Below are 25,686 nucleotides of genomic sequence, written 5' to 3' on the forward strand. Positions count from 1 at the left end.
AGCCAGAGAGACTCACAAGACCTTTGAAGTTTGTAAAAGGGATACCAATCAGATCAAGGAATTAACCTATCAGATCATCCAACCAATAAAATCAAACAATCAGAATATGATGGCTATTCTTGGTTCCTGGCTGTCAACGAGACTACATCTGGAATTCACTAAAACACAAGTTGCTGGGTACAGCTATAAGGGATTTTTCTTGATTGGATAATTTGAGTTGGGAAAACCCACCTTAAGTCTGGGCTACAAACTCTGGTGGCAGCCTGTGTGAAGGATGTGGAGGAAGGAAGCTTTTCTTCTTTGTTTGCATGCCCTCACTGTTGATGGTGAGCAAGTTCATTCCTTCACTGGAGCCTATTTCATCAGGACTATAGTGTATATATAGTCAGCATATAGCAGCTGAGACAACCAGTTTCATGGACTTGGTTTTCTTATTGGTAAACACCCATTATTGGAGCAGTCTGATCACAACATGCAAACCTGTAAGTCACTCTAATATATATATATTCATTCTATCGGTTCTGTTTCTCTAGTAAACTCTAAAACAGGAACCAACTGGACCCCATCAATCAACTAATCAGCCAAGCAATCACTCGATCAACTAATCAAATCAACCAAAACATCAACTCAGTCAACCAGCCAATGAACTGATCTAAAAGATACTCTACTCCCTGTACTCCTTGTATCAATGTTCATTGCCTAAAAGCATGGGTTGGATCACATGTCCTTTGAACAATCCCTTTTACCACAAGAGGGAGAGGTAATGAGCATTGAGGAGAAGTGAAGCAATGAAGAATGTTATGGTCAAAATCATCCAGAACAAGGTCACATGGGTGTTCTTCCCAGTGCCATAGCACAAATACATTCTAGCTCCTTCAACATTTTTATTGGGTCTAGCCGGTAATTCTGTGCTATTCTTGGCATGCTGGCTTTGAATCACTATTGAATTGCATCCTGTTTGTTAAATGGGTTTCTTTTAGCCCATCAAATACACTAAAAAAAGCCAAAACAAAAAAATCTCTGAAAATCCACCCCCCCCAAAAAAGCCCCATAAAATAGCAGATAAATAGATATTGACTTTGTCCTTTACAGTTGAGAGAAATAGAATTTGTCAAAATCAAGTAACCTGAAACTTGTGTTGATGCTGGTCTAGCCCCAAACATCTTTCTTTATCTCTGTAGCTCAAAAAAGGAACACAGGCTGCCTCTGGGTAGAAACAATGTAAGTGACCTCTGCCCCAGTTTCATTCTCCAAACTCAATTAACATGAGACTAGTTTAATCTTTACAAGTTGTAAAAGAGAAACACATTCAACTTGGCTTGAGCCACTATACAGTTAACAGCAGGCTGCTGTGTGCCTGGATCCTTGCTTAAAACGGGTTAATTACAGCACCGGGCTCTTTCATATTCTGCCAGAGCTTTGCTTCAAATCTAATTTCTCAAAGTATATTGCTAGACGCTAATGAAAACCCGAAGAGACACACGCATTCAGGAGATGTATAGCCAATGAATTTCCTGTTGTTTTTATACTGAACAACTTTTTTTATATCCTAACATTTTTATGCCAGCTATGAAAAAGATAAATAAATATTTATGACATTCACTCAATTCCACAGTAACTACTAAGTTGCTGGTATTCTCGACTCTGGATTGAAATGTGCATATTTCAGTGGCTGGGGAGTCTCAACCCTCAATGAGGAAGCCAGGCAACACTGTCATTAAGGCCGGAAGACTACTCATTTGACACACTGCAAGGATATGGCTTGAGAGCAGAACATAAGGGGCTTAATTACAGTGGCTGCAGCAGAGGCGAAGGCAGACTTCAGTGCTGCCGAGCCAACAGCAAAGAGCATGCCGGCGTCACTGTGGACAAGGTCTCTGCTCAAGCTTTTACCATGTATCAGCAATGTTTAATCACAGAAGACAAACAAGGTGACTGGGGAAATAAAAATACACAAGGGCCACTTTCTACCAATTTCAACACTCTTGCAGAAATTTTGTCATTTACTAAGAAATGGTTGGATTGCCCCCCTTCCCGCCCTCCTTTGTTTATTGACTGAATTTCCACTTGTAGATTTAGATATAGCCACAAACCTACTACTTATGAAGGAGAGGCCAGAATTCACCAATAAGTACTGCATAAGCTAAACACTGTAACATATTTTTTGCTTGTTTATCTAATTTAGTGCCTGATCTTCAGAGAATATACACTTTTTACTTCAGATTCTCTACCGTTACCTACAGAAGCCACTGGCTGAGCTTGCCATTGGTCCTTCTCATCCATTTCACTCAAGGAAGCCCATCCTTGTGGGCACCTGAGTTTGTAGCTCTTACAACAGGAGATTTTTTTTGTTTGTTTGTTTCTTTTGTTTTTCGAGATAGGGTTTCTCTGTGTAGCCCTGGCTGTCCTTGAACTCACTCTGTAGACCAGGCTGGCCTCACAGAAATTCGCCTGCCTCTGCCTCCCAAGTGCTGGGATTAAAGGCGTGCGCCACCACTGCCCAGCACTACAGGAGATATTTATAAGACATTAATATACAACACACCTGATATGCACAGCTTCATTGTAAGCCAAATAAACACAGCACTATTTCTCTACAGTCTGCTCCTTCACCCCGGACAAGAGGAGAATCTGGAAAGGCAAAGATCACCCCTCTAAGACTGAGGAATCACTACTGTCTTTCATCCACAATTTCCACGGCACCTTACTCCATACACATGTCCTATGAGCCACTTGTCCCAAACTGCTCAGCCTTCTCCAAACATAATGCTTCATTCCATTGCCGTCATGAAGGCCCTCTGATCCAGAAAGCCTCTTCTGTAGTAGACTGTATGCACTCAGGGGGTAAGAACAGTTTCTGCCACCTTATCAGATAATCCTGGAGCTCAACACCAACAACTCCCTCTCAAAATGCTTGACTCAGAGGTCGACCCCTCCAAACCAGCAAAGTCGACCCCATGGTGCTTTCATTGCATAGAGCCACCAGCTTATTTATTCGCACTTCACTGACTATTATTTCTAGAAAGCTTGTGCCTTTTCACATGGTCATATCCACAAGGCAGATCACTGTGCACAGGACTGTACATGAACTCAATATATGCTGGGTAAATGAACGAAGTAATGAAGCAGAGAGTCATTTCATGCAAAGCTTTACCTCTTATAATGGACAATGAAGTAGTCATGTCCCGCCCCTCATCACCATCACGTCCATCAAACCCAGCCCACACTGCTCAGAAGCCAGAGTGCAAACACATGCCTGTTTATGGACATCGATGAAGTCCAGCCTAGGGGAAGAAGAGGGTTGGAATCCCACCCACAGTCATTATTCTGAGTATTTCCATTTCATGTTCTACTATTTCACATCCTTTCCTTTTAAATATAAAATGAAACAATGACTTGTTTAGGTAACAGTCATCATGATCTGATTGTAATACCTGTTAGATGCTCAGAAGACAGCTCACCTAACAATATATGCAGAATTCAATTCTAGCAGTGACATGCTTGATGTCTTTACCTACAGAACATCTCTCATCTCTCCTTCCTCTGGAGCTTTCTGTAAGTTATGGATTAATAAACTTTCCCTAAGAATATGGCTTTATGAATCTTGCAAAATAGTCAGAAAAAGAAAATCTTTTCTTATTCATTTCCAACATGAATTGCAGCCTAAGAAGTCCCGTGTGGGCTGACAACAAATGACACTGCTCTCCATAGCAAATTGTGTTTGGGGTGGTAGTTGTTCGCCCTCTCCAGTGGGATTTAAGTAAATAAATATCAAACTGCCTCCTAACTTGTGAGAGTAACAAAGGCCATCGAGGTCACCACAAACCATGACCCGGTTCTCGGGATAGCAAGAGAAAAATGCAGCACAATATGGCATTAAGTCAAGCCCCTCCTCTTGAAAGTCATTTTTACAAACTGCTACAAAGGCATAGAGGTCTATCATCACTCAGGCTGAAGCAGCCCTTTTTCCAAAGCTGAAGCTGTGTGGCTGCATACAACTGCTTCTAGGATGTGGACAGTGAGGGACAAAAGAGCCGAGTTTGGTGGCACAGTGTGCACCAGGCACAAGTCGAATTGTGCTGAGTAGGTTATTTATTTTGACTTACAAAATAAACCCAGCTCCAGGGATGGAGCTCAGATGGTGTAACGCTTGCCTCGCATGTGTGTGAAGCCCTGGCTACAATCTCCATGAAGCCAGACAAGGCAATGAACACCTGCAGAGACAGAAGAAATGGAAGTTCAAACCATCATCAAGTACATATAGAACTAAAAGCCAGCCTGAGTCACATGAGTTCCAGTCTCAATCAAACAAATTCCCATAATAATCATTGCTAACTAAGGCTCAGAAAGTAAGGGTCTGCCTGTGGCTACAGAACTAGTTATGGAGTTAAATGAGGTAGCATAGTGGCTTTATTACCCACTCCGTCCATGGGCAGGGCTGTTCTGAAGACCAAAGGAAAAGGCTACTGAAAAGTGAGTAGTGTGTGTGTATGTGTGTGTGTGTGTGTGTTTATATGTATGTGTATATGTAGACATGTGAAATACCACACAAATGTCACATTACTACAGAAAGAAATTTCGGAATACCTAGCTCTCCAAGATTTTCCTTAAACTGTCCAGCCCTTAATTGTCTGAATACATACAGCCAAAGAACCAGACCTGATAGGATATTCACCCATTGTAAAGGGCAAGTTGTTAACTTGAGTTCTACAAAAAATTCAAGCTTACATGTATGTGTCTCAGGACTCCTCCTTAAATGGTCTCCTCCTCTGTAGAATGGATGGGCTATCCTGCCAGACTATGGGGGCCCACCCAGCTCTAATACTAGATGATTTGTGGGGGTATTGGTGTATACATCAACCACTGTACCTCGACCACATACCACTAACCTGAAGTTCTGTTCATTCCTTATCAATCAATATTGAGACACAGTTCACAAACCATATCCCAATTCTCTGCTGCCCAATTGGGTTCCACAGGCAGTTTGTATGTTGGACTTTAGAAAAATTTTCATATACTACACTTTACCCAGATCTGGGATGACACCCAATAATAAATAAATCCCTCACTGCCTCCAAAGCAAAATGCATGGCCAGTACTCCCAAAGGGAATAAGCACATCGAGAGTTGATTTGAGCCAGCTAGGGCAGGTCCAGCCTAGGCCTTGAGGTTCATTGAGTTTTTAAAAATGTGGCACCTTTAGATTTTTTCTGGAATTCTGGAATGACCACAGGCTTATGTAACCTAACAGGGGTGACACTCACCAGGATACCAGTACCCAAGAACCCGCTATGGCAGGATAGACCCAGTGGGAGCAGAGTTAATGCCATTCTGGGCATGAGGACATGAGGTTGGGGGAGGACATGGAAAAGGAGGGATAAGGAGCTAATCAAAACCCAGTGCTCCCTTTGGCTGCTTTCCTGCAATTCTGCAATATCGATAGGCATTTCTGTAGAAGACACAGTCACATGCCAAAGAAGGATGTTCTGATCAACCTACACCATGCAGTCTTTGAAAGCACATATATTCTGTGATCTCTGCCTGTTTTGTTAAACATTGCAACTGATCTTCTCCAGCATCAGAACAAGTCCTTTGCCTGTTTCTACTGGATCCATTTCTGGTGCTTTTCCTGATTTGTTGGGTGTTATAGGAATTTGGGCTCAACGACATCTCTCAGGCTCGCCTGTGGATTGATTTAGGGGAAAGGCTGGCAGGGGATGGGAGGAGGAAAGAGATGCTAGCACATTTCTGCACTTTTCGGTCTCAGAGAAGCACCTACAGGGTGGCTGAGTCCTCCAGGGGCCCAGCCCACCTGTATGTACCACACACTCTCAACTCAGAGCCTGCTTTGCCTCTGCCTGTCTTCTGGTGCTACTGTTCTTCGAGCTCCACCACCTCTTCAGAGCCCCTCTAGCTTCAGATAAGCCACATAGTCCCTGGTACATGCAGGTTAAGGATGGCTATTTCCCACTCTTGTTCATCTTTGCTGTTTGTGTTTGTTTAATGCTTTTCTCTCTTCTAAAGCCTTTTAATTGCTTCCTGTACTAGATATTTCCTGTTATGCTACCTGGCATGGACATCCTACCTAGACCTGTCACCAATAGTGAGTCATTACAATCACTGAATCATGCTCAGGGGCCATGGTTATGGGGATGAAGGAGATCTCTGCTGTTTGGAGTGTGTTCAAGGATAGCACAGGGAGATACTCTCTTCCCTGACACAGACTGCCTGGAAGAGTTTCAGACTTTGATTTCAAATGACTATAGATCATTTGCTAAGGCAATAATCATGCATGTAAAGTTTTTACATGGCTTTGAGACTTGAAAAGAGGCTAAAAGTCTCCTCTTGACTATCCCCCAGTGCTTCCTACCCCACCCCAATGATTGACAGACATATATGGAATAAGCCAAACTCTATAGGCCATGCAAAAGTCATGCCTGAAACCTTTAGTGGGAAGAAGCCTTCACCTGGTTCCAGTGACTTCATGACACCCCTTTGGCTCAAGAAAATGTGGGAGAACTTGGGCAGTGAGAGGGTTCAGAGGTGCTGCAAGCCTGATGACCTGGCTTTAATGCAGGGAACCCAAGCCAAAAGGCTGGATGTGAGGGGCACATCTGTAATTCTAGTGCTTCTATGAAAGACATGAGGTGAAGAAGCATGTGAAAGCTATGGACCAGCTCTCCTGGGGCGGGCAGTACTGGGGTATACTATACTAGGACATGCAGTGCAGCAGAAGGTAGGGGCCTCAGCAAGTTAGAGGGACAGAACTGACTCCTGCAAGTTGCCCTCTGAACAACATGTACACTAATAGTATTTCAATTAAATGAGTAAGAGGTAAGGAATGAAAGAAGGGTGGAAAACAAAGAAGAGAAAGAGGAAGGACAAAATACCTTTTGGAAATGAGGAGCTAAAACCTTGTTCTCAAAGGAAGTGCCCAAGGAAAGTCTCAATTTTGTTTTCACAGACTCAAATTAGTCGGCTATGGGGACTTTTTTTCCTGTACTCTAAAAACAATGGGCTGGAATTCAAACACAGCAAGAATTAGTGGTGGTTTCGTCCAAAAGCCAAGCAAAGGGAGCATAAAAGACAATGTCCTTTAGGGATCCTTGACCTTTAGAGGAATCTAGATTGATAAATCTGGGACAAGCAGGTGAAGTCATCTTGAAATGGGGTGCTAAGAGTCCCACACTCAAGAGGCCTGGGGAAGAAATGCACCTTGAAAGTAACAGGGTAGGGTGCCAGGATGACATCAGGCCTAAGTTGTACGACCTTTGATTTTCAAGAGAGACCAATGAGGGTGCAGTCCCCTGTACCCTGCTCACAGCCTCGCTTCCCCCAGCCATGCTGATTTATGGCTGCTCAGACAAATCAAGACCTCATTCTCCACAGTGACACACAGGGTAGTCAGTATGTATGGGGTGCTCTCTGGTCTCCTGCGACCCCCACAGACAGCAAACAGAAAATATACAGAGGTATCTATTGGGTTAACCAAGTGGTCAGTGTTTCGTTTCTTTAAGTTTGTTTTATATATGACATACACCTCCATATCTGTACCTATTGTTTCATTCCAGAGACATTAAGCAACAGCTGATAATAAGACGAGGGGGGCAAGGAGAAAGGAGGGGGTTGAAAATTTATGAATATAGATGTCTTAAAGATATAGTTTTTGAGAAGAATGAATACCTGATCTAAAGTAAAAATTATTAGAAAGGGGGAAACAGTGAGAAAAGAGCCATAGCCATTAGGCCTTTCTTCACAGATGAGATGCAACAATTCCCTCCTATAATCGTAGCTGCCAACAGCATTTCACTCTATTGTGATCATCATACTCTATTTGAAAATTTTAAATCAATAGGCAGATATGGCAAAAGCCCCTGGTCTGGGTGCAAGGAGACCCGGATCTCTGTTCCAGTACACACCAATGACTCGACATCTGTTTCCAACTCCCTAGACCTGAAGTTCTTCATTTAAAAGAGGGACTGACTGAAGTTCAGTCACATGAGAAGCTAAAACTGGGGATGTCTGCCAGATCTTACCCCTCAAGGAAGCAGGAAGACACCACCACCTGCTTGAAATGCAGCACAATAGCAGAACCAGAGCCTGGCTTTCCAGTCCCAGTTCTGGGCATTCATGCCAACCTGGGCATCTGCATGGCTTAGATATAAAGTGTTCTCCAAATGCTCCTTATTGAAGGACTGGTCACCAATGCAGCAATGTGCTGGAGCTCTGAGAGATGAGTAGATCATGAGAGTATTGACCTAGTCAATGAATACTAAGGAATTCATAGTTGAGGGAGGTATTTATTAGTGTTAGCTGAGGGAAGGGAGCCACACTGGGAGTGTAAAGAGTAACCTTCACTGTCAACTTGGTAACATTTAGAATCACTTAGAAGATGGGGATCTGGGTGTGTCATGAAGGCACTTCTAGAGAGGTTTAACTGAGAAATGAGGCCAGCCCGCTCAGAATGAAGGCAGCACCATATCGTGGGCTGGGGTCTAGACTGAATAAAAGGGGTAGGCAGAGCCAATGGACCAGGCAGAGCCAACGGACCATCAGAATTCACCTCTCCCTGCTTCCTGACTGCAGATGCAATAAGACAAGTGGGCCCACACTTGAACAGCATGGCTTCCCCACCCTCACAGAATGCACCCTCAAAGTGTGAGCCACATAAACGCTTTCGCCTTTGCCATGCTCTTTGTTGGTTGGGTGTTCTATCACAGCAACAAGTAAAGTAATACAGGAAATTTGCCTTGGAAGACTCTATATCATTTCCAGCTTCTGTCTCCGGTCCTCACTCCTGTTTACTTTGATTTCTGTCTGTTAGAAAGTAAGCAGTTTTATTCCTCTGTGTGCTTCCTGCAATGTCGTGACCCTGGACCCAAAGCTCTGAAAGTATAATCATAAAAAAGACCTTTTTCTCCTTTTTGTTCATTTCATTCAAATGTTTTGCCATAGTGACAGAATGATGACAAATGCAACATCTAACCAGAAGGGAATGGCATCTTCCCTCACATATCTCTTCACCATCAATGGGAAAACAGAGATGTTTCCCCAAACCTCCTGTAGTAAGCAAAATGACCAGATGCAATGGCAGTCCATCATTCCTCTAGCCTACCATCACTCAAAAGTCCCATCAGACCATGGGCATCCCCAGTGTTATAGGTCTGCAAAGAAGGGAAATGAGCCACAGCCCAAATCTTAAGGCTGTTGTGGGGGTCAAAAGCAAATCTCTGAAACACCTGGTAAAACCCGCAGTAAACAGTGGTGGCTACTCTCTCCTGATTCAGATAAAGTAGCATAGGAGAAAAAGCTAATACATAGCTAGAAAATGCAATTTTTAAAGATAGTATTTACAATAGCAATGGAAATCATAGAAGAACAAACATAGTATGAAAGTGCATCCCTTCTGGATAAATCTATCAACCATTCTGAAAGACATCAAATACCTAAATAAATGGAGCTACGGTTTTTATAGATCGAAAGATTCAGTATCATAATGTTGTCACTCTTGGTCCATAAATTTAATGTTAATGTGAATCAAATCTCAAGAGTATTTTTCTGAAATCTGAAAGACGATCATAAAATACACATGGGAGGGGAAATCATGGACCCTTCTGAGGAGGATGACATGAGGAATATGTCTTGCCTAACGTGAAGGCTTACCATAAAGCTACAATAGTAAAAGTTGGTTTGAAAAGATAAGAATGGCAAAGGGTGTCTAGAAGCTGTTTCTAAATATCAAAAGTGACTTTTTCATATTAAAAAATAGATTAAATTCCTGCCTCATACCACAATCCAACACTCCACATGAGTATTAGAACCTACATAGGTAAGCAAAATAATAAAGCTTTTAGAAGACAATGAAGGAGAATATCTTTATGGCATCAGGGTTAGAAAAAAAATTTCTTTCTCAAACAAGACATAAAAAGTGCCAAACATGAAAGATTGATAAATTTGGCTACATTAAAATTAAGAAGTTAGAAAGCCTAAGATTGGCAATAATCCAACTTCTCTGTGATCTGTAAATCTATTTAGCTTTCTAAAGGAGTAAATGACAGTAACCTTTCTGCATTCACTGGGATTACACTCCAACAGTGCACCCTGGAACCTGCATTTAGTAAATGGTTTGCCCATCTTGGACGTTTTCCACAATTGGATTACATGCATGAATTTCTGGTTTAAACTTGAGGACATTTGAATGGTGATGGTTTGTGTTTAGATTTCTGTGAACAGGCATACAAAGCTGGTGAGAATAAGGTGACCCACAGTTCAAGACAAGCACCACTATGTGTCATTGTGACAGTACACAGTGGTAAAATATGGTAATTAGGTTGACAGAGGCTAGAAAGCATAATCTGCTCCCCTCTCCCCAGCAACTCAACTAGATGATTCTGAAACACATGGTCAGCAATCCTAAACCTCTGTTGTACTTCTTTACCTTGTGATACGGGTTTGAGAGAGAAACAACAGCATCTGTTAAAAGGTATTTCTCCATGTTATTGGCATCTTATAGGATTAAGAATAAGAGCTGTGTGTCCTATCAGCTACAGTAAAAAGCAAATAGAGTAGGACCACTCACTAATCAACCCAGGGGATAACTGTAATAGCATCCTCTCTCCCTAGACTGGGTGTACTCTCTGTTAGAGCATCTTCATTCACTTCACAGAGTTCGTTCTTATTCTGCTATCTGTTGGAATCTAGCTATCAACCTTCTATCAAAAAAATCTCTACCACCAAGAGCAAAGACAGGAATCCCTAAGGGTGGGCTAGTTGCACAGTCAACTTTCAGACCCAAGGAAGAAACTAATCTGTTACCTCCCAGACTGCCATGACTTAAAAGTACCAAAGGCTAGCCCAGAGAACCTATAAAGGGGCTTCATTCTTCTGCCATGCCTTCTGCATCAGTATTTTGCTGTCCGTTCTGCACCAGTATTTTGGTGTCCATGCTACATACTGATAGGTATAGAGTAATATGAATATAGGCTAGGATAATCAGAAAAATGTCACTTAGTGTGCTATAAATCATATGATCTTATGATAGAGAATGTCTCTTCTATATGTCAAGACAGATACCCCTGTTGTCATGGCAGTAGCTAACTGCAACCCTCTGCTACTGAAAGTTATTTCTTGAGGACTTCAAGGATAGAACCCTCATAAACCTTCCATGTATTTAGTGTCAGGATGATAAGTAACTAATTAGCATGGTGATTTATAACTTTTATTTTCGACGGAAAGGATTTGTAATTTTCCCTGAATGGAAGTGAATGCCCCTAGTCTTGATCCTACAAGATATCAGCAATATCTTTTTAACAGATGACTTGTCTTTCACTCCCAACCCCATATCACAAAGTAAAGATGTATAACAAAAAGTTTAGTATTGCTGACCATATGTTGGGTTGGGGGTGGTGGGCACAGATTACTCTTTTTGTCAACTTAGTGAACCACATGAAACTGCACACATTCGCTCAATTCTCAGACACTTACTGTGCACCAACCATGTTCTAAATGCTAGAGTTAAAAGCAGAAACAGTGCTTTCTACTGAACAACTAACAAATGTAAAGTATTCCAGAATAGTTACTGGACAAAGCCACGTTTTTTCTTCATGATCTGAAATCTATTGAAACACTGAATGGGAGTTCATTGGAATAATTTCAATTTGTTTTCCTGGAGAGTATGTTAAAAGGTCATCTGGAACATTGTCAAGCCAATAGGCTGGTCACTATATCTAACAAGAGGGAGGGGGTGCTAAGATCAGAGAGAGTGAGAGTGACAAGGGGGCTTCCTTTGTGTTTGCATGGCTTTGTTTCATTGGCTGAGTGGTAGCCACTCAAGGTTTAAGAAAATATACTGTTACATAAACTTCTCATAGTTCGTAGTCTTCCCTCTGGTGTGGTTTGAATGAAAAATGTCTCCCACAGGCTCAAAAGTATGAACACTTGGTTGTCAGTAGGTAGCATTAGTTGGGAAGGTTGTAACATTTAGCCTTGCAGAAGAAAGTAGGTCATGGAGGTCTCTGTAACCTGGCCTCAGTTCCTGTTAACTCTCTCTGCTTCACTGAGTGCAGATGTGACCAGTGAGTTTCTGATTCCTGGTGCATGCTTTTCCTGTCAGTGGTTGTGCCTTCTCCATCACCACTGACTGTATCTCCTTGGAACTGTAAGCCAACATTAATCCTTCCTCCCTTGAATTGCCTTTGTCCAGGTATTTTGGCACAGAGATTGAAAAGTAACTCACACACCTATATTTCAAATCACACCTATTACTTCCAAGTTGAAAATCTTGTTAAAATATTAATAGTTTAAGATTTTTAAATGTTTCTCCCTGTCTACCTCATAAATGACTGGAAGGTACCTCTTGAAACCAAAGGATTTCATGTTAGTGTCTGGATGTAATCGTCCGCAGAGCCCCCCATGTAAGAGGTTGGACAAGCAACTTATGATGATGGTAGAAGGTGGTGGAACCAGGAGACAAAATCTACTGGAAAGAGGTTAGGTCTCTGGGAACATGCTGTTGAAGGGGATATGGGCACTCCCTCCATTTTCCTCTTCCTCTCAGATTCACATCCACCATGAAGTGAACAGCTGTTCCATCCCATGGTCTTTACCACAATGCCCACCTAACAGCTGCAGAGAAAAAGGACTGAAATTTGATAGCATGATCCCAAGTAAACCTCTCTCCTTTTGTTTTGTTTTGATTTGTTTTATTTTGTTTTGTGAGACAGGGTTTCTATGTATAGCCCTGGCTGTCCTGGAACTCACTCTGTAGATTAGGCTGGCCTCGAACTCAGAAATTGGCCTGCCTCTGCCTCCCAAGTACTGGGACTAAAGGCGTGTGCCACAACTGCCTGGCACCTCCCTCCTTTTTAAGTAGATTGTGTCTCAGGTGTTTAGTTACAATCTTAAAGCTGTCCAACAAGTGAAAAACAAGCTAAGGAAATTCTCAGTGAGTTATGTGATTTTCTTCACTGCTGAAACCGCTGAGTCTCTCATGGATTAGGGAAAGACATCACTTCCTGAATGGGGACTCTGCCTTCCTAACAGTATTAAACAAGGGCTTATTTGTACTCTGGGCACTCTTACTTGATTTATTCAACATGATCTTGGGGATCATTAGTGGTCCCTGGAACTCAGCTAGAAGAATGTTCCATGAAAAACATGTTCAACAACATAGTCTATAACCACAACCACTGGTGATCTTCATGCTGGCATGCAGCTCGATCAGTTTGGACTCCACTGAAGCCCAGAGAAGCTCCTAGTCAGACTGAAAGGCCCAATTGAAATGCCAGCTTTCCCATTCTTGAAATTCTCCAAAAGACACCCGCCCAACGCTTTAAGGGCTAAATAAACATTGTCTGTACCATATCTCATGTTGTATCTATTGGCCCTGCATGCACAAAGCTGAAGTCTCTGATGGCAGGCTACATGCACTTCCACATCCTGGTACTGTTCACAGTATCTGGCACAGAGCTAGACCTAGCTGGTGTTTGGTTAACATGAGTCAATGGACAAGACCAGAATTTTCTCCCTTCATTGACCAGAAGCCCAGTGCACTCATTAACTGGTGGTGGTTGTTGCTAATTCTACTACTATAGCCTTGGTAAGTTTCAATATGAAGGTTTCTTTAGGCTCATGGTTCTGAAAGTACATGGTCTTAGGATAGCATCTGAACACTGATGCTGCAAGTGTGCCAAAGTGGCTTATGTCATTGTCCAGGATGGAAAAGGTGAGAGTATTTGCCTCTTTCGATGTCTCTTCCTCTTCAAAGGCACCAGGATTCAATCTAAGGGACTCTACCAGAATGACTTGGATTCTAATTACTTCCCACAGACACTACCTACATTTGTATTTAAGTTTCCAACCTCTGAACATCTCACTGTGGCAGCCAAATTTCAATACATGGAGCCTTGGGGAAACACTTAGACCACAGTACTCCAATGCAGATCAGTAACTTGTCAGTCTTTGTTTTCAGCGGTAACACTAACAAGATTAAAAACAAGGAGACATAAAGACTTCCAGAGACAAAGACAGACAGTGAAACCAGAGGAGGCAGGAAGACAGGGGAGGAGAAAGGACTAAACTGATGGACGGTGAACCAACAGAGTCCCACCCAGGTGGGAGAGTAGGAGACTGGCCACAAAGAGAATGAGAAACAGGGATGAATCCCATAACAGGTGAAAGAATGAATGTGATAAGTCCTCTGCAGATGGTCAGCACTGCTGGACTTGGGTTAACTGTACACCAACCATAGCTGTGTCGAGGGACCCAGCCCTCGTCCTTATCTCTAACCTAAGCAGCCTACCTTTACAGGCACAACTTTTGTCATTTTAGCTGTGAGCTCTTCTATTCAGCAGAATTTTATTTCTGTTTTCCTTGCGCTTTATGAGAATCCCCCACTGGCATTGTAGATTGGTTATATATGTCAGGTTCAAATAAAATAAAATAATAATAATAATAAAAGCAAGCTGGCAATTTCTCTCCAATAGAATATGCTGCATATTTCATGAAATAGAAGCCAAAGGAGTTTTATGATTCCTGAACCAAAACCTCCCCATATCTGAGGAGCAAATGGAGGACAATACAAAGAGAATGTCACAGAAAAAGAAACTGAACATTTGCTCTCCAACCCCAGGGAATGTTCAGGTGATTAACTGGCGTAATGGGTTTCTCTGTTTTTGCTTTGTGTTTACATGAGTTCGCATCCTGACATGCATTTCATAGATGGAACACAGTGCTAGTGTTCATGGATATGAATGTGTACTCCCTGCTCATGCTCCTTTCTCAGTACAGAATGTCTGGCTGGTTCCTGCTCTTAGCCTGACAGCAACTTCCCAGCCAAGTGTTATTTATATTTTCAAGTCACTTCTCTATCCTGGTACAGAAGGCAATCTGGCCTAGTAGAAGGAGCACTGTCTGAAGAGTCTAAGGACTCTGAGCCACAACAGTGTCTCTCCTCTGCAAAATCATGTATTGTTTTTGAGCCTGACTCCCTTCTATCCTGCCCTAATCTGTGAACTGGCCAAACTGACTTATCCACCTTGAGAATTCAATCAATCAAAGCTATGTTATTCTGCTCAGAATAAGTACAGAAGAGAAGGAGGGTGGAACTGTTTCAGCACGATGTGCACTTCCATGACTGCTTTTCAAACAGTATAATGCTTAAAGCCACATTTCCAGTAAAAAATATCAAAAAAACAAACTGTTGGCTGGAAACCTTGAAACATACCTTGGGTTAGCAAAACTAGCATCAAGAGAGAATCTGTTCACGATGAAGAGCAAAGATTTTATCTCATTTGAAGGACAATCTTAACAGTTCATTGATAGCAAATATCTCATGCTAGGCACTGTCTTAAGCACTTTCTGCTGACCTTTCCAACAGTTATAAAATAGGTACTGTTTTAGCATAAACAAAACTAAGGCACAGAGAAGTGCTTTGCAGAGCTGGGACAGCTGAAGTCTGTAACTGGGTGATGTGGCCCCTCGTGGCGAATCTGTACCACCTGGGATACCAGCTTTTCCTACGAGCGTTTGTTTGCCAAAGCAGTCACTGACAGTAGCAATGACACCCTACTAATTAACTGCCTAATCAATTACTTGTTGATTAATTACCTAATTAACAAATATTGCCACAGAGTAGATAACTATGACCCAATACCAACCAGAACCTTCTAGAAACTCCAAAGAAGTCATGGACATTTAAAATGCAACCATCAGCCCAATGACCTGCTGGGAACAAAGCCACGCCCACCTGTGTTGCCTGCATGCAAAATGGGAAACTCTGGAGTCTGCTTTCCACAGGAGGTCTTACCACTTCTTCATGCCTGGATTAGAGCTTACAGAGGCCCTGGAGGTAGCTCATTTCCCTTCCTCATCCAGAGCACTTGTGTTTGAGGAGGACCCTGGGACTAGAGTGGGTAGATGGGTTTAAATTCTCTTATCTGCTAAATGATCCCAACTCAATGACCAGGTTTCCCTGTACTCTGCTCCCCATCTAACAACAAAAATGAGATTGCAAGGATTCTGAAAGATGAAGTAAGGCTATGTGGGCCAAGTGCTGAGAAGGGTACCTGCCCCATACTCAGGACTCAGGAATGTGATTCTTGTTTCTGTTACTATGAGGAATGACTTGTCAAACATCACAAAGAAAAATACCTGGATCCAATCCTAGCCTTTCAATTACAAAAGGTGCACTCATTCCTTACTCAGTTTCCAAACTATTACCAAAATCTACCTTTCTCTTGAAATCCTCCTATGTGCCAAAACACTCATAAAGGGGATTTTCCTTTAAAACTGATCCAAGGCCCATAAGTAAATTCTTGTTTTGCAGAGGATGACATCCAAGTTGTGAGAAGTCATATGATTTATTCTTAATTGCTAAAGATGTGTACATCTTTTGTCGCTAGTGACTAGTGAGCTCTGTAAGATTTAGTGAGTCCTAACTAACACAGTTTCTGACAACACCCTTCCCTGTGTACTATCTGTTAGGGTGCCATCTAAAAGGAACCAACTTTGGTTCTCTGCTTTATGTTTGACCTGAGTGAATTATCAAAATGAAGTGCTGCCTCAAATAGATTCTTCATCTGCCTGCAGCATGGCTCCAAGCCTCAAGAATCCACCAAATGCAATTTTTAGATGGGTACATGATTGTGAATCAAGCCAAAGGCCCACCTGCTTTAAAAAAAAAAAAAAAGACTTCGGAGGGCAATGGGGACTGAAGCATCAGCTTCCTCCATGGCTCTGGGGAGGGACCAGTGAGTGGCAGAGCCTCATCCTTGCAGCCTCACACAATGGTGCTCCCTGCAAACAGGACATACTGTGAAACAGCCTGTGAGCTGAGCTTCATCAACAATAAGCAATCTCTATTCAGATTTTATTGTTGAGTACAGTGAACATGATTAAATGTTAAGCCCATTTAAGCCTTAAGAAAACCACCACCAAAAAAAGAATCATAACAAATAAGAAACATTTAGGATCCTACTACTAAAATTCACATTTCAAATCTGCTTTTAGGAGATTTAATGGCCAAGTTCATGAGTGAAAGAGCTTCCCCACTTGAGAGCCACCCAGGTCCCAAGAATATAGTAACAACACGTTTTCACTTCCCCAAGTTGGCCTCCTCTCCTGCTGCAGATCCTGCGTTGTCAAATAGTTACAAAGTCACATCGCTTTCACCTCGCTGCATTTTGAACTTCCTAAACCTCTACGAGAGCCCGTGTGTATGGAAAAGAACAATAGCACTTCAAAAGCCATTTCTGAGAGTTCTTCAATACTCCATTTGAATGCTAGGGTTTCAATCAAGGACAGCAGCAGACAATTTGATTGCTTAGAAGTTGACTTTTATACAGCTTTGATTATGTCGCCCAGCTCAATGGGAAATCAAGAAAATCTTTGATCCCTTTCAGTCTCCAGAAGGGCCAGGAAGCCTTGTCAGGATAGGGAGGGAAAGACATGGGAAGGGGGCGTTTGTCTAACCTCACCCCATAGCACTTCTCTCTTTTTCCTTGTGCAACTCAGGGTTCCATCCAGAATTGCTCATCTTGGAGATAATAAAAAACAATGGGTGCTAATTCAGGGGGTGGGGATGGTTTATAATTTTATGGATTTCCTGAAGACCCATAATTGGCACATGAATGTACAAGCGTGAACTGGATAATTAGGAGGTTCTGAACGTAAGCCACCTTTAATTTATATGATTACTTTGCAAACATGTTAAGTGTTGGGAAGTGTCAGTGGAACCCCCACAAAGCCTTTATTCAAAACCAACAACATTGTGAAAGTGTGTCTAATGGGCCAGCTCCACACGAGAAGATCAGAGAAGGGGAAAGCAGTGGCAAGGATGCTCTCACCTCCGGAGTTTGGCAGTGGGAGGCATTGTGGCATCCTTTAGGAGGCCTCTGGACAGAGAATGGCGCTCCGAAATCTCTCCTCGGCTCTGGATTCTCCTTTCTTTCTTTTTTTCTTTTTCTTTCTTCCCTCCCTCCCTACCTCCCTTTTCTCCCTCTCTCCCTCCCTCCTTCTCTCTTTTTCCCTCTCTCTCTCTTTCCCCCACCCCCATGCGGCCACACATCCTGCCTCAGAAACACGCACCAGAGCTAGCACTTGCCCGCGCCGCGGCGCTCTCCAAGTCTTCAGCGCCCGACAGTCCCCTAGAGCCCTGGGCTCCCCGCCCCCATACCATTCCTTCACTCTTGTAGCCCAGGCGGAAATACCCCGCAGACCCCCAACAATGAGGACTTGTGTGATGCAGATGGGGGTTGGGGCCAGTTTCCAACGAGTGAAACGCGGCGTGCAGGGTGGACTACTAGACCGTGTGGCAGCATAGCCGCACCAGTTTGCCAAGCAGCTTTCTCTACCCACCTCACTGGGTCCACCAGCACCACCCCCAAAAGAAATAGAGAAAGAAAGAAAGAAAAAGCGCCTTTAAAAGTGCGGTAAAGACTCACCCTCCCACCAGGGGTCACATGCATACTCCGAGGGGATGCAGACAGCCTTAGCTGTGACCAGCAGGGTGTGGAAATACACTTTGTAGACTCACCAAGTACCTTCCTGGGGCCTTAACACAAAACTACCCCTAAATCAGGACTCCCTGACTCCGGGTTCCTTTAATGGCTTGGGCTGAATCGTAGGGCTCCTTTACAAGACTAACCATGAAGAATCAAAGTTTTCCCAGCATGAAAATCCTTATCTTGCATTCGAGAGAGTAGGGTACGGAGTTGTAGGAGAAGAGGGCTGGATGCTAGGGGAGTGGTGGGTGATCAAGGGCCTGAGGACTGAATAGTGGAGGAAGCACGACAGGGAACACTGGGACGCAGGACCCTTAGAAAGATTTCGGTCTAGCGCCGGTGTCCGCGGAAAGGGTTGGTTTGATTGGGATGAATCCGGTTAATAGAGAGGTCCAGGCAGTATCAAAGCGCTGCCAGGATGTAGGGAAGTGAGAACTCGGGTTCCGCGGAGTGGGGAAGAGGTCGGACCCGCGGGAACCACGAGCAACGCAGGGAGGAGGCTTAAGGGAGAACTCCGCAGGTCTTAGAGTGGGAGAAGGCAGCCTCGGGTGGCTAGAGCCGGAGGAGGATGCAGGGGGTCCGGCGACAGGGTCTCGGGTAGGCAAGCCTAAAGAGAGCATCCCGAGTGTTCAGAAGTAGGGCGAAGGAAGTGGGGACCAACGGGAAAGGAGATGCAGGGTAGTCTCCTAAGCAAGTGGTGGGAGATGATAGAAAACTGCGGCACTCGCTAGTGCAAGGCACCTCGCGCCAAACTCCCGAGTGACGCGCCCCGAAAGCCTTCCTCCGTCCTCGGGCTCGCGGGCCTCAGCCGAGCTACCCGGGCTCGCGGAAGCCGGGTGTCCCCGCGGGCCACCTGCGCCCGCTCAACTCGGAGTCCCCCAAGTGACCCCCACCGCGCCTCTCACCTCGGCTCCCCCGGAGCATCCTCCTCGGCTGCCGCAGCCGCCCGGGACACGGCTCTCCATGCCCTGCGGGCGGCCGCACTCAGACGCGCTCTCCAGCCCGGGGAAGCCCGGGTGAGCGCGGAGCTGGGTCCATCCTCCCCGGGAAGCGACGGGAGCGCGTCAGAGCAGGGGGAGGAGACCGGCCCCTGTGCGGTGCGCAGACCCGCCTTCTCCCGCAGCCCCCGCCCCGCGCCAGCCCCGCCGCTCACCTGCCACTGAGCGTCCCAAGCCCTTCCTCGCCGGCTCCCTCTCCCGCCGGGGCGCTCTGTTCGCTGCCAGAACGCGTTCCGAGCGACAGCTCAGCGGAGTCGCCGCGGCGCCGACGAAGGGGAAGAGCCAACGAGCGGGCGAGCGGGGGCGCCGCGGCTCGCGGTCGCGCTTCTCCAGCCCCCTCGCTCGCCCCCCATCCCAGGAGTGGAGACCGATCGGAGCCGAGGGTCTGGGGTCCCCGCCCTGCGGTTCGTCGCAGGGGGTGGGGGGTGGGGGTTGCTCTGTGATCCGGCCACGTTCCTAGGCAGCCACTGCAGCCCCCTCCCGGACTCCGCCGATTCTCCAGCGTCTGCTTTTAACCAAGCCTCTACGCACACCAGTAGACAGGGAGCAGAGCCAAGCGGAGGCCGGACGAGCTTCTTGCCCCAGCCCCTTGGCAGAAGGGGGCGCTCTCCCCCAGCCGCCCAAGCCCACTCCAGCCCGGCTTTTATTGGCGTTTCCCAGGCAAAGTTGACCTGCACGTGTCACTATTTCAATCAGCTTCTAAGCAGCCTCCTATGCCCCTGAGGGCACACAGGCCCCAGTTAACTTGTTTTCCCTTCTCCATTCTTAGAAGGCAGGGCAGTAGACCTCCTGTAAATTAGAACCCGTTGTGCCGAAGAAAGCTCTTCGGGTCCTACCTTACAAAGATCTTAGAAACACCGAGTGGCAAAAAATAATTGGATTAGTCGGAAATTCTTCCACCTTGAGATTGGATTCCACTTTGTCAACGCCAGTGTGGCACGCATGTCTCCAGAGGCTTGAATGCTTGGTGGGAAGCAGGAGTGTGAAAATCACCTTCTGCCTGTCTCTGGAAGCCTGGTGCCCGAGAGCAAAAGAAGAGAACCAAGTACTTGTTTTTAAAGTTTACTCTTCTTTTGAGGGGCCACACTCCTGCCCTCCAGCTGGGTGATAATAAAGCTAATCCGGCGGCTTGTTTGGGGTGGGGGGGTGGATTTTTTTCTGGTAGCTTCTGCTATTCACCCATGAAAATTTAATGATGCATTTAGGGTTATTACCTCTAGAGTCAATGGGCTAAAAATATTTAGCCTAATGCACTGCTTGTAGAGTCAGTAGGTCCGTGGCTGGTTTGTACAAAGTCATCTGGAGACCCTCCCTTCCTCCACAAAATTCACGACCCATTACACTTATCCCATAATAACAGCTCTGTACAAATGGAGGCCCTGCAAAACTTGGCTGTCAGGCACCTCTGAAAAGATAGCAATTTACATAGAGACAAGAAAAAAAACCTGAGGTCATTGGCAGGAAGTTATCTACTGAGAAGGGCTGATCGAAAGAAATTCCCCACAACTTGGCAGAGAGGTTCCATTCTTGATGGTTTCTCTCTACCTCTGGGTTGGCTGTCAGGCTAATGGTGGGACCAGGGAATCCCCACCGGATTTATCTCCAACTTTTACAGAAGTGGAAGGAGTTGGCTGCCTAGGGAGTAACTCAGCTGTGATCAAGAAAACATATTTCACTTCCATTGTTTACAAAGAGAAGGCCCTGGAGTCTGAACTCAATCCCAAGAAAAGACAGAAATTCGAGCGGGGTGTCATAGAGGAAATAGGGGAGAGTGTAGTTGAGTGTTAGTCATTTCTAAGGGCTAGTGAATGCCAGACTTTGGGTAAGCTCACATCATAAGTCTGACTTTTAACAGACTCTACCAAAACAAAATCTAAAATTCCCTGACTTAAGGACAGCTTTGAAACTTTCACATACATGCCTTTTAAGAGTATTCGTCTGAGATCTGACCTGTAGCTGCCTCCTGCCTCTTGTTTTCACCTGACATTGTGGCTACAGACATCAGAGGGAACTGGGAAACTGAGTTTGCCATGAAGTACAATGTATGAGAATGTAAAACTCTATTTCTAGTCAGTGTTGGACAAAGCCCACCATGAAAACTGGGCAAATTCCCATGAAATCCATTGGGGGCAACAAGCCACAGCTGTTCCTATCTCCAGCCTAGAAGAAAGTGTGATGTATAGGCACAAGCTGCCCACTCTGGGTCTCAGGGCCTTCCTGGTTAAATTGAACCAAATTTAAAGGAATATTTTGTCACTCTGTTAAATGTCAAGAAATAGCTCATCTGAAAGATAAGGTGCGGAGCTTTTCTTTTGAAAATACCAATGTGATTTGTATTAAGTATGGCATAAAGAAAAAAGTCAATAAATGTGCTTTCATCATGCAATCTGAGAAGCAGCAAGCTAATAAGAATAGCCAAGGCTGTGTATATTAAACCATTACGGGTAGTTTGAGGTATTTCTTATACAACCTTTACAATATGGATTTGGAAATCTGTTGGACTTTTTCACCTCTGGCAGGCCATCTCTCTGTTCATCTCTGGTGGTTAACACTTCACTCAGGAGATTGCAATGAGTCATAAATGAGATGCCAGGCAGAAGCACAACCCTCTCAAATAGAATAATTTTGATTCACCAAACTTCAGTGGGTTTCATTCTGACCATCAAGGTCTATGTTAACAGCTCTGTCCACTGAACAGAGACATAGCATAAGTAACACAAAGATGGACAAAAAGGCAAGCTACTGAATATAAGCCATTCATTCTCATGTGATTGATGCCATCTGCCTTCCTGTGATTGACAGGTACTCAGGGTCAGTTAACACAGCTGACCCCATGAGTGGAAATAAGACCTGTGGTCACCTGTTATAAATTCAGTGAGTAAATTGTGTACTATTTAAATCCTATTTATTCCTAGAATTTCTCAAATACATGTCTGGTTTGATAGTGGGTTATGGGCTCTAAGTTTGGGAGTCTTTTCTTACAGATTAATGTTGAATAGTTGGCAAGTCAGTAGTGTATATATTTAAGGTGCACAATGTGATGTTTTGACATATGTTCACGTTGGGAAATGATTAGCACTATCAAGATAATTAACATATTTATTACCTCACATGGCTGATTTTTTTTTTACATGTGTAAAAAAAATCACTTCAGATCTAGCCTCTAGCAAATGTCAAGTGCATGGTACATTATTATTAAATGTATCTACCTCACCCTGTGGTACACAGACCTCCAGAGCTTATAACAAAGGTTAACACCTTTGACAAGAATCTCCTTCAGTTTTATTTTTTACCCCATAACTCCTGGATACTACCATTCTACTCTGATTTTTTGTCCTTGTCTTGTTTAGAAAAAAAATACACACACACACACACACACACACACACACACACACTCACTCACACAGAATATCTTTCTGTGCCTGGCTTGTCTTGTAGCATAGTGCAATTGAGCGTCATCTTGTCACAAATGGCAGGAATTACTTTTTCAGGCTTAATAATATTCCATTGTAGAAGCACACACACTACCCTTTCTTAATCCATGGTCAACACTGATTTACATTACACTGATTTTTATTATGTATATGCTGAAATGAACAAAGATGTTCAGACACTTCCTTGAGGTAATCAGTTCATTTCTTAGATTTATATACCTGGAAAGGAGCTCTACTGTTGGTTTTTGAAGAATCTCTATAGTGTGTTCCAAAATAGATGTATTAATTGAAAATCCCACCTGCAATAGATGGGGCAGGAGCTTTCTTCTTTTCTACATCTTTACCAATAATGGTTATAATCTAGCTTAATTATATTAACCATTGGAGCAGGTATGCAATTCTACCTCATGTGCTTGACTCAAATCTGAGAACTTTTCTTATATCTGTTGCTATCCATGTCTCTTTGTATGTGTGTGTCGGGGGGGAGAACATCTGTTCTGATCCTTTACCATCATGTGGCCAAGCTGGTTACGCCTTGCAAATGAGTTCTCTGAGTTTGCTCTATGTCTTGGGCACTAACCACTTATCAAATAAACATCTGGAAAGACTTCTACTCTCAAAGCTACCTTTCCATGACACTGATGCTTCCTCCAGCTCTGGAAAGGCTTTTGGATCTGAAGCAGCCCATTTTGTTAATGTCTTTTGTTGCCTGTCCCTTTGATGTCCATTTTTTGTTTGTTTGTATTTTTTTTAAAAAAAATCATTGGCAAGACCAAATATCAAAAATGCTTAGCCAGAGGTTTTGATCTTGAAGTTTTGTGGTTCAAGTCTAATATTTAAGTTCTAATCCAGTTTGAATTGGTTTTACATAAAGAAGGTTGATTTGATCTTTCTGCAAGGGAATAGTTTTTCCAGCACTGTTCGCTGTATGTATTATCCTTTGCCCTGTGTGTTCTTAGTATGTGTTCCTTTGTTTCTAGGCTAACTCTATTTTGTTCTGCTGGTCTAATCTATTCGTTCTGATGAAAGTACCATATTGTTCTGATAACCACATCTCTGTAATACGCTTTGAAATCAGATATGGTTGGTTCTAGTTTTTAGCTTATCAGGGCCTTTTGTGGTTCCATATAAATTAGGATTTTTTAATTTAAAAAACTTGGGAAAATGTCACTAGAATTTTAATAGGATCTGGGTCAGGAGGCTGCTTTGGGTAGGATTGGCACAGTGATATCAATTCTCCCACATGAGTTGTGTTTCCTTTAGTTTGTGCCCCTTTAATTCCTTTATTCACTGTCTTATGACTTCTGGATAGAGAGTATTCATTTCCTTGGTTAAACTGATTCCCAAGTATTTTCATCTTCTTGTTTATGCTATTGTAAACGGAATCATTTGCTTAGCTTTGGAATAGTTACTTTAGGGCAGTAGCACTTACATATGCCATGATTATGCAAATATAAATATACATCTAAAGTTCTCAGATTCATAGGGTTTAGATAGTGATTAGTAGAAACACCTACCGAGCTTGTCAGAGCCACCATGTACTTGAAAGATACTGCTAGAGAATGGGTAGAGTTTCTAAGGTTAATGCAGGGATACATTAAGCTTCCATATAAAGCCTTTTATAAACATTCTTGTCAGGCTCGAAATCTGCATTTGAGAAGAAAAAAAGCCTTACTCCTTTGTTTAAGAAATAAAATAAAAGCAAGAAAAACAATCTTCAGTGTTCCAGGCACGGATGTTAGATCTCAGCAGAGAGAGCAGAGGAGCTCGCTCCCTCTAAACACACCATCAAATGGCACAGGGATGGCCGCTGTGATGCCTCTGAGTACAAGATGCTCAAAGAGCACCAGCATCTGCACTGAGCCCTGGTGTGTGTGTGCGTGTGTGTGTGTAAACAAGTGTGTGTGTTTGTGTGTGTGTGTGTGAGAGAGAGAGAGAGAGAGAGAGAGAGAGAGAGAGAGAGAGAGCGCTCATAATGAAAAAGGATCATTTTGAAACACAATTAGGTGTCAGATGAATGAAGGGGAAAGGCATTTCCAGCCAGAGTGTCAAGTGAGAGACAAGGGTTATGTGAAAGAAGGCACAGCAGAGAGTTCTCTGTGAGGGCGCCCATGATTGGCCCTTGAAAAGCAAGCACTAAAACATATAGGAGTCAGTTTGCTATGGTTAATTTAGCATAAAGGTAAAGGATTTACTATTTTTTAAGGCAACTATAGTATTTAATGTTTAACCTCCCTACTTTTATCTTTACTTTTCTTCTACTTTTCTTTTACTTTTCTAAAACACAGATAAAATATCCAATTGCTACTTCTCTTCTGTAGTCAAAAGGACAATATAAATATATTTCTTCATGAAACAGAGAATGCCCTCTTTATTCTACTCTGGCCACCAAATTCCAGCGAAAGGTGGCATGGTGGAGGTACTAAGTTTGACTCTGCTCTCCAGCAGCTATAAATAGTGTTCCTTCCATTCCCCAAGAGAATGTAGGGAACACAATGTGGAAATGGCAGTTCTCCCACCAATCTGCTCTGTGTAGCTAAATGCACAGTAGAAACAAAGTGGTTGTCAGAGAGCTCTTAGAGGCCAATACAAACCCCAATTTTTTCACTAATAAAGTAGGACTTACGGTGATGTTGGTGTTTGGGAAGAGAAACAGGGAGTAGATGAAGAGAGTGGAATGTGACTTCAGAGTCAGAAGCACAGGAGAATTACCAGCTCAGCATCCAACTCTGCAAGGAGATATTGTTGATTCTGT

The 25,686-nt window shown here is 43.6% G+C and overlaps 1 protein-coding gene across 2 annotated transcripts in view; it reads right to left on the minus strand.

Annotated features, from left to right (window-relative positions):
- The window catches only part of Dab1 (DAB adaptor protein 1), a 1,070,329-nt gene that overhangs the window by 342,998 nt on the left and 701,645 nt on the right, over positions 1 to 25,686 (minus strand). The window contains exon 1 of one of the 2 annotated variants that reach the window (XM_028787235.1): positions 19,405 to 19,584. The exons of the other annotated variant lie outside the window; for it this stretch is intronic. The gene's annotated coding sequence lies outside the window, so the exon portion shown is untranslated. Of the gene's footprint in view, positions 1 to 19,404; positions 19,585 to 25,686 lie in introns of those variants that run through there. 2 annotated transcript variants of the gene reach the window in all.

The sequence above is a fragment of the Grammomys surdaster genome, unplaced genomic scaffold (assembly GCF_004785775.1).
Source record: "Grammomys surdaster isolate TR1022 unplaced genomic scaffold, NIH_TR_1.0 100, whole genome shotgun sequence".
Classification (NCBI taxonomy): domain Eukaryota; kingdom Metazoa; phylum Chordata; class Mammalia; order Rodentia; family Muridae; genus Grammomys; species Grammomys surdaster.